The 6,798-nt window shown below is 38.2% G+C and overlaps 1 protein-coding gene across 1 annotated transcript in view; it reads right to left on the reverse strand.

Moving 5' to 3' along the window:
- Window positions 1–4,301, reverse strand: part of LOC135100911 (conserved oligomeric Golgi complex subunit 6-like) — a 71,508-nt gene extending 67,207 nt beyond the window's left edge. The window contains exon 1 of the mRNA XM_064004477.1: window positions 4,247–4,301. The gene's annotated coding sequence lies outside the window, so the exon portion shown is untranslated. The remainder of the gene's footprint in view (window positions 1–4,246) is intronic.
- Between the last annotated feature and the right edge of the window lie 2,497 nt (window positions 4,302–6,798).

The raw sequence follows: 6,798 nt of genomic DNA on the forward strand, positions 1-6,798 counted from the left end.
ATACGTAGAGAGAGAGAGAGAGAGAGAGAGAGAGAGAGAGAGAGAGAGAGAGAGAGAGAGAGAGAGAATTAAAAATAAATAAAAGAAAAAAACAAGAATAATGATGATAACTATAATAAAATAAGAGAGAGAGAGAGAGAGAGAGAGAGAGAGAGAGAGAGAGAGAGAGAGAGAGAGAGAGAGAGAGAGAGAGAGAGAGAGAAACGACGAGAAAAAAACAATAAAGAAAAAAAAATAGCCTAACTGTTTACGTTTGGTTAGGTTAGGTTAGGTCAAGCTGAATTTATGAGACCAGCTTGACGTGACAAGATACATTTAAAATTACGATTAATTGACGAGGGTGAACTGTAGCGTCAATAACAGACAGACTGAAGACGTAATAATTCAGTTTAAAAGGTCAAATTAATATCTCATAATGACAGAAGTTTGCTAATTACTCTCTCTCTCTCTCTCTCTCTCTCTCTCTCTCTCTCCCATTTCACTCGGTTTACAAGAAATCAGCTGATCATTTTACAGGGCAAGGCAAAAAGCTTAGACACATCATAACATTGCGTTTTTTTTTTATTATTATTATTTTCAGAGGTTTTGCTTGCAGATTGAATAAGAATTAGTGGAGAGAAGGATATATTGATTTGGCAATGTGAAGTGGTCGCGAGCAGTGGTTATATAAGTGAATATTACTGTGTTAAAGTGATTACAACAAATTTTGCGTTACCCTGTACAGATGACGATGTCCCTTGGAGTTTCAAATCTTGGCTGAAACTCGTATTTGCGGATTTTCTTTGAATGATATACCGCTTGTAGATGAATCATGAGCACCACTGCCTGATGTGAGACTGGAGAAAGTATCAGGAATATTATTAATTTCACTTGATCAAGCATATTATAAATCTTGCCACTGGATCATGTCGGCTAGGCTAGGCTAGGCTACCCTAGACGTGCCTTCTCAATTTTTAAAGTAACCTGATAGATTTTCACGTTTCTTTTAATAGTGTACACAGGGGAATAACTGACGCGTCTACACTATTAAATTCAGTGAAAAATATTCACTATTAACTTTATTACAAGTAGAAATATATACAGCCTTTCCCTTCCTTCCATCTAGCTACCCTCACGATCGCCTCGAACATCACCGCACACATTAATACACATTTCTTGATTATTATGTTTACTATGATAATTCTGAAGGCATGTATGGATACGTCAACTCTTTCTTTACGTCCACCTGGAAGGAGAATGCAAAAGCTCAACAAATAAGTGAGAAATAGCGTAAAATTCAGTAACTTTTTCTCCGCTCAGGCAACCATGGTGGGCGAAAATAAGATTCAACACAATTTCTCTCTCTCTCTCTCTCTCTCTCTCTCTCTCTCTCTCTCTCTCTCTCTCTCTCTCTCTCTCTCTCCTGGATTCCTGTAGTTGCTTTTAAAGGTTGCTGAGACGTGACGCAATATTTCCAGTCTTCCAGATAATGTACCTCTGGAATCTTGAAAGCACCCTTGAAAAATGCGTAAAGATTCTCCCTTAAATTTGTTGATGGAGTCTTGAAAGCACCCTGGAAAAAGAGAGAGAGAGAGAGAGAGAGAGAGAGAGAGAGAGAGAGAGAGAGAGAGAGAGAGAGAGAGAGAGAGAGAGAGAGAGGCTGTACATAAGCACCCTGGAAAATGAGAGAGAGAGAGAGAGAGAGAGAGAGAGAGAGAGAGAGAGAGAGAGAGAGAGAGAGAGAGAGACTGTACATAAACAATTATATCTTTCCACACACACACACACACACACACACACGTACGTTTCCCTAAGGGCATTCCATCAGTGTGACGTAATGGGCTTAACTTAACTCATCCCCAAAACTCCCACAAACTGAGTAACTTCTTCCTCTTCTTTATCATCTAGTACGTAGTTCCCCTGTGACACAAGTTAGGGAGGTGAAGAGAGAGAGAGAGAGAGAGAGAGAGAGAGAGAGAGAGAGAGAGAGAGAGAGAGAGAGAGAGAGAGAGAGGTGAGATGAAGTGAGAATATTCCTATGTATTTTCTGTCATAACATCTCATATCACCTTTTGTCTCCCTTGAACCTCTAAAAATATCAACATTTAGACAAGTTAGGGAGGTGAAGAGAGAGAGAGAGAGAGAGAGGTGAGATGAAGTGACATTATTCCTGTCTCTCTCGCAGCTTAAACTTTCAAAAATATTTATAATGAGAAATGTAGACAAGTTAGAGAGGTATAGAGAGATAGAGGTGAGATGAAATGACATTATTGTTTTCTTTCTTGCCTAACACCTTTCTCTCTCTCCTTCTCTTGGCCTCTGCCTCCTCAAAAACAGCCTATATTAATGAACTGGTGATGGTACAGGCCTATAAAACCTTGTAACAACATTTCATCATAAAATCTGCCAATGCTGGTTGAATTATAATCAGTCATTCCTCATGCTAACCTTATTATTATTATTATTATTATTATTATTATTATTATTATTATTATTATCATGTGATGCAGAATATCATGGTGTTTTGGTTGCAAGAGTCCACGTAAATATAGATTGAGCCATCGTATTCATGTTTTTCATTGTGTGGTGTTGTAAATATACTTTATCTGTAAATAAAAAATGTATCCTATGACATTTGTTTATTTTATTATATGTGTGTTAGGTTAGGTTAGCATAGTCTTTATACAAGCTCTTGGCAGTGCATATATATCACAGACACATTGTTAGTAAATCAATTTGAAGCAGAACCAATTGTTGTGTGTGTGTTAGGTTAGCCAATCACACCCTTATCTTTGAAATATTCCTTTGTATATGCTTATGTACCACAGCCAGATACACACTGATTAGGGAGGTGGATGGAATAGTGGTGAAACACTGAATATACTGCTTGACTCTTGCATTGGGGAGGTGGACAGAATAGTGGTGAAAGACTGAATATACTGCTTGACTCTTGCATTGGGGAGGTGGACAGAATAGTGGTGAAACACTGAATATACTGCTTGACTCTTGCATTGGGAGGTGGACAGAATAGTGGTGAAAGACTGAATATACTGCTTGACTCTTGCATTGGGGAGGTGGACAGAATAGTGGTGAAACACTGAATATACTGCTTGACTCTTGCATTGGGGAGGTGGACAGAATAGTGGTGAAAGACTGAATATACTGCTTGACTCTTGCATTGGGGAGGTGGACAGAATAGTGGTGAAACACTGAATATACTGCTTGACTCTTGCATTGGGGAGGTGGACAGAATAGTGGTGAAAGACTGAATATACTGGTTGACTCTTGCATTGCGGAGGTGGACAGAATAGTGGTGAAAGAGTGAAGATATTGGTTAACTCGTTTTCTATGATTTTATTGGAGTTTTCATTAATTTATGGTTAAATTGTGAGTGATAGGCTAACCCTTTCACTCTTTCAGTCTTCAGTATCATTATAAACAGTCTACTGTGTCTTTCATAACTTCTAATTAATTTTAAGGTTCGCTTATAAACTCAGTCCTCTCGTTTTCTATGCTTTTATTCGAGTTTCCGTCAATTTAAAGGTTTAATTATAAGTGATAGGCTATTTGGCGCGGGGAACCGACTCCCTCTCTCTCTCTCTCTCTCTCTTAACACCTCACAGTGCTTCAAGTGACATATTTTCATTTCTATTCGCTTATAAAGTCAATGTACCCTCGCATTTCCTGCCATATAATTAAAGTATCCGGTTGTACCCCATGGTGAGGGTCCGCTTGTTTCCACCTCCTTCACCGAGGGAGGGAGGCAGACTGCTCCAGGCGTTTTGGGATTTTTTTTTATTTATTTATTATTTTTTATTGTCTTCCTCAGTGTACCTGGGAAACACCGTGCAGTGCGGATGTGTGTGTGTCCTCTTTTCATTTAAACACCAGGGAACGGGACCACAGAGGCACAGGAGGTCAATTAAGGTGAGTTTAGTAGTGACAGGTAGCAGAGGTCTGGCTTCAACCTACGACACTACCTGGAAAACACTGGAAATACCTGGAAAATACTTGATACTTAATAGCAAAAGGGGAGAAGAGAAGAGAAAATAATGCTATTTATCATGGAATAGAGGCGGACACACACACACACACACACACACACACACACATACGCATACATATATATATACACACACACACACACACACACACACACACATATATATATACACACACACGCATACACACAGCTGAAATTAATCCAGAAAATAGAGAAATAACCTTCATAACAACCACAAATAATAAGGAAAGAGAGAGAGCCAACCTTGTTTTCATCTGAGCCCCCTCCCTCCCCTCCCGCGGCCGCCATGATGGATTGCCAGAGTCTACCCCCGGTTCCAATATTCCTTCTATTTTCTTAACTTATATATTTAGGCTTTTTAACTAAGATTTTATGGTTTGTAAAAATATTTGGTGGTGTTTTGAGTGTTTTGCGTGCGAGTGTTAAGGGAAACATGTCGATTATGAGGTTGTTTCAGCGTAAATAATTGTTGCTGTTTGCCGTTAAATTTTTCATACCGCCAAACATGATTTTTTTATTTCAGCCGCTAGGCAAGATTTTATGGGCTCAAAAAATCGTTTATTGTCTTTTAAATATGTTATGATGCTTTTGAGTGAAATACGTGGACTTTTAGAGGGGTTTTAGACCCGTTGAACACTCAAAAAGTCGACATTTATAAATTATTTATTTATTTATTTCAGCTTCCGGTTAACTTCTGATTGTTTGTAAAAATAGTTTCGATTTTTTAAAGTGTATTGTGTTCGTGAGAAATGAGATTTGTGGACTTTGGAGTGTTTTTTTCTATCGTGTTTGTTCGAACACTTTTTCATATAGTTATTTAAATATAGCTTTATTATCACTGAAGCTTGGAATATTTTTATATGTCCAGAATTAATTTAAAATTATGCCCTTTCATAATATGTAAAGCATTCCGGCCTAGCTCCATTTTTGCGAGGGGTCATTTTCAAAATCATTTGCGTAACGTAAATATGGCGGACGTGACGTCATCAGCCGCCTTCATCCGGGGACCGAGACCCTGGACCTTCCCTCCTCCCAGTGCCCTTCCATCAGTATTTAGCGTTATTTCCTATATTTTCCAGCTGTTTTCATGCATAGAGAAGAATAGAAAGAGGAGGAAAGAAGGAGAAATGAAGAAGGAGGAGGAAGAAGAGGGAAGGGAAGGAGGAAGAGGAGAAGGAAAAGAAGAAATATTAAGAAAAGATTTTCACTGAATTTCCAGCGTTTTAAAGGTAAGCAAAAAATAGTAGTAGTAGCAGTAGTAGTAGTAGTGGTGGTGGTGGTGGTGGTGGTGGTGGTGATGTGGCAGCCTTGTAATATAAGATGAAGTGTTTTGAGTTAAATACGCAATTTTTTTTCTAGGCATTTTGGAATAGAAGTGAGAGTTTTTGGTGTTTTGAAAGGGAATAGTCGTGCTTTCAGTGTTTTTTTTTAAGTGAATTCTTCGTTTCTGTGGCGTTTTAAAAAGGCAGGGGATGTTTTTTTTTTATATATTTTTTTTATTTTTTGTGTTTTTTTTTAGATTTTGGTGTTTTTCAAGTTTGTTTGGGTAGAAATTGTTGTTTTTTCGCTGTCCTTGGGTAGGTGTGTGTCTCTTCTGGGGTGTTTTGAAAGGAAATTAAGTATTATTTAAGTGTTTTTGGCTAGAAATATGTTTTTTTGGGTGTTTTGAAAGGAAATTAAGTGTTTTTAAGTGTTTTGGCTAGAAATGTGTTTTTTTGGGTGTTTTGAAAGGAAATCACGTGTTATTTAAGTGTTTTTTGGCTAGAAATGTGTGTTTTTTGGGTGTTTTGAAAGGAAATTAAGTGTTATTCGATGTTTTTTTTGCAAGAAATGAGTGCTTTTGGGGTGTTTTGAAAGGAAATTAAGTGTTATTTAAGTGTTTTTTGGCTAGAAATGAGTGTTTTTTGGGTGTTTTGAAAGGAAATTAAGTGTTTTTTAAGTGTTTTTTGGGTTTCTAGGTGTTTTTGGGAGTAAAATTGTGTTTCTAGGTGTTTCTAGGTGTTTCTGTGTGTGTATGTGTGTGTGTGTGTGTGTGTGTGTGTGTGTGTTGCCTTGTCTTTCGTTGTACAGATGCTTATACAGTGTGTGTGTGTGTGTGTGTGTGTGTGTGTGTGTGTGTGTGTGTGTGTGTTGCCTTGTCTTTCGTTGTACAGATGGTGATGCAGTGTGGTGTGTGTGTGTGTGTGTGTGTGTTGCCTTGTCTTTCGTTGTACAGATGGTGATGCAGTGTGTGTGTGTGTGTGTGTGTGTGTGTGTTGCCTTGAATTTCGTTGTACAGATGGTGATGCAGTGTGTGTGTGTGTGTGTGTGTGTGTGTGTGTGTGTGTGTGTGTTGCCTTGTCTTTCGTTGTACAGATGCTTATGCAGTGTGTGTGTGTGTGTGTGTGTGTGTGTGTTGCCTTGTCTTTCGTTGTACAGATGCTTATGCAGTGTGTGTGTGTGTGTGTGTGTGTGTGTGTTGAAAATGTTCGCAAGATGATATATAAATCTTTCATTTAAAACCACAAAATGGTGAGTAATGTTGAGAAGGAAGAAGAAAGGAAGATTATGAGGAAGAAGAGGAGGAAGAAGAGGAGGAGTAGGATTTAAATGAAGGAAAATAACAGGGACAAAGTTTTAAATCATATTATTCGTTATTTCTTTCTTTATTCAGTATTTCCTTATTCCTTTCTTTATTTTCGTTTACTTCCTCCTCTTATCCCTTTTCTGCCAGAGGAGGAAGGGGAAGAAAGGAGGATGAGGGTGAGGAAGACGAGGAAGAGGAAGAGGATTAAATTTCTTTCATCTTTCTTAGA

The sequence above is a fragment of the Scylla paramamosain genome, chromosome 5 (assembly GCF_035594125.1).
Source record: "Scylla paramamosain isolate STU-SP2022 chromosome 5, ASM3559412v1, whole genome shotgun sequence".
Classification (NCBI taxonomy): domain Eukaryota; kingdom Metazoa; phylum Arthropoda; class Malacostraca; order Decapoda; family Portunidae; genus Scylla; species Scylla paramamosain.